The following is a 3124-nucleotide window of genomic DNA, read 5'->3' as shown; positions in this document are numbered from 1 at the left end:
TTGGATACATTTTGGATTTTCTATTCTGTGTCATTGATTACAGATCAACTGTGGCTCCATTCTTTCTTGATGGCAGAACCCTAATTTTTTTTAATGGTGATTTTCCTCTTCTACCACCAGGTCCTCAGGTAAGGTGACTAAGGTAAGTCACTAAGGTGACTCCCAGATCAGACATAGAGACTAACTCATGATTGGCCAAAGCTAATATTGGTAATCTTATTCTCTTTGTTATTTGTTGGTTTATTCATGGCCAGTAGGACTTTAGGGAAAGTCTATTGGGTGGCTACTACAAATAATAGAAATCAGTTAGACTTACAAGGAGAGGTGTATGGTTGGTAGTTGGACATATAAATCTGAAATTCAGAACAGAGGTCCGGAATGGAGGTGTAATTTGGGGGATTAACTCTGCATAGATCATATTTAAAGTAATGTGATGGGATAAGATCCAAGGAGCAAGTATAAATGGAAAGGATAAAAGGTCAAAGTGTTGACTGGGGCAGTGTTTAGAGGTCAGAGAAATATGGAGAAACCAGGAGCACCAGTGAGATAGAAGAAGAACCAGGGGAGTGGAATGCCATGGTAGCCAAGGAGAAAGAAATGTTTAGTGCACATGGCAGGTCAAGTAACTGTAAGACTTGACTGTTAATAAATGATGTCACTGGTGGCCTTGACACAAGCATTTCAGTGGAGTGGTAGAGGACAGGGTCCCACAGAAAATGGGAAAAATGAAGTCAAGACATCAAGGAGTACAGTACAGGCCACCTTTATGAGACATTTTGCTGTAAATAAGGGTAGAGAAATGGGGCAGGCTGGAGAATCAGGCTGAGAGCTGCAGGGTCAAGCTGGGTCAAGAGACGTGTTTTTGTTTTTACTTTTGTTTTTTGAGATGGAAGAGATAAATCCATGTGGGTATGTCAATGGAAAAGACAAATAACAATGATATAGAAGAGAGGAAGAACTTCTGGACAAATGTCTTTGAGGAAATGAAAACATGTGGGACTTGGCATTATGCTGCTCAAAGTGTGATCTGTGGATTAGAGATGGACTGTGAACAGCTTGTTACCAGTTTATGGTAGAAACTGAGGGTAAATATTTAGAAACCTTTATTGCAAGTTGATAGAAAAAATTTAGACTGTAGGATCTAATAACGAAAAGTCTGACCTAGCATTGTCAAATTCATAGAGACAGAAAGTAGAATGGTGGTTGTCAGTTGGGTAGAGGAGGAGAGAATAAGGGGTTATTGTTTAATGGGTACAGAATTTCAGTTTTGCAAGATGAAAATAGTTCTGGAGCTGGTGATCGGTGGTAGCACAACGATGTGAATGTACTTAGTGCCATTGAACTGTACACTTAATAATGGTGAAGATGGTAAAAAAAAAATTATCTGGGCTTACATTTTGCATGTCTGCTTTTAAATTTAATTTGTTCTAGTAATTAGTCTTTTTTTTTTATTTTTTATTTTTATTTTTTTTAAATTTATTTTTTTTTTCAACGTTTATTTATTTTTGGGACAGAGAGAGAGACAGAGCATGAACGGGGGAGGGCCAGAGAGAGAGGGAGACACAGAATGGGAAACAGGCTCCAGGCTCTGAGCCATCAGCCCAGAGCCCGACGCGGGGCTCGAACTCACGGACCGCGAGATCGTGACCTGGCTGAAGTCGGACGCTTAACCGACTGCGCCACCCAGGCGCCCCTAGTAATTAGTCTTTATTGCATTTTGCTAAAATTAGGTTTGAGATTGGAAAAAAAAAAAGTCCTTTATTTTATTTTTTAAATATTTAAAAATCTTTATTTTTGAGAGAGAGAGAAAGAGACAGTGTGAGTGGAGGAGGAACAGAGATAGAGGGAGACACAGAATCCAATGCAGGCTCCAGGCTCTGAGTTGTCTGCACAGAGCCCTACACAGGGCTTGAACTCACTAGCCCTGAGTTCATGACCGGAGGGGAAGTCAGATGATTAACTGACTGAGCCGCCCAGGCGCTGCCCCCCACCCCCCTCCAAAAAAAAAAAGTCTTCCAGCATAGGTAGTTTGAGAAGAACTAAGGAGGGTTTGACCTCAGTTAAAAGTCGAACGGTTCATGCCTACTAAGGAAAGGAAGGCAGAATGTAGAAGCAGAGTTACAGGCAGAGCAGTCAGAGGTTGACTAGAAGTCATGGTGACTGGTGGGGAACTTGTAGATGTTCTCTTTTTCTTTTCTTTTCTTTTCTTTTCTTTTCTTTCCTTTTCTTTTCTTTTCTTTTCTTTTCTTTTCTTTTCTTTTCTTTCTTCTTTTTCTCAGTGAATTGGTAGCAAAATCATCAGTTAAGTGAGGATGAGGGAGGAATGTTTAAAAAGAGATGTGAAATAGTTATCTAGTAGGCTGGGACAGTGTGTGGAATTGGAGAAATGTAGTAGTATAGCTAAACATTAAGGGTCTATTTGAGGATAATGATTATCAAATTTAAAGAGAGCCAAGTCAGTATGATTCTGGATTTTTTTCCTCTCCCCGGTTTTGCTGCAGGTTCAGGATTAGATTTCATCAGGTGAGTACAAGGAAAGGATTGAAGAAATGAAGGCTAATACCTAGGCTTTTGTTTGTTTGTTTATTGAGAGAGAGAGAGAGAAAGAGAGCATGCATGTGCATGCAAGCGTGAACAGGGGAGGAACACAGAGAGAGAGGGAGAGAGAGAGAGAATCTCAAGCCAACTAGTGCTGTCAGCTCAGAGCCCAATATAGGGCTCAATCTCAGGAACAGTGAGATCATGACCTGAGCCAAAATCAAGAGTAGGAGACTTAACTGACTGAGCCACCCAGCTGCCCTGGAATGATTTTCATGATGGACAACAGAATCTAAACTCAAGAACTTTCAAGGAGGGAAAGTAAGGACAGAAGGGCCATGTAAGGAAGGGTGAAAAGATAATAGGATCAGTAGATTTTGAGTCTTGGAGAACGAGTTGAAGCAGTTTTGGAGTGGGGTATTAGAGGAAGAGAGCTAGAAATGAAGGGATTTGTGATGGGAGAGCCAGATAATTAAAGTTGAGATTATAGAGGCGTTACAATGATTGGATATGATAAGATCTAAGGTAACAGCATGGAAATGAGAGACTGAGGCAAGGGTGATCTCTAGTGGAGAAGAGCCTGAGA

The sequence above is a fragment of the Lynx rufus genome, unplaced genomic scaffold (assembly GCF_022079265.1).
Source record: "Lynx rufus isolate CCGP_SWC_20201006 ecotype Redwood Valley unplaced genomic scaffold, mLynRuf1.p SCAF_2, whole genome shotgun sequence".
Classification (NCBI taxonomy): Eukaryota; Metazoa; Chordata; class Mammalia; order Carnivora; family Felidae; genus Lynx; species Lynx rufus.
The sequence above is the reverse complement of the archived record's forward strand: the minus strand, read 5'-3'. Positions refer to the sequence as shown.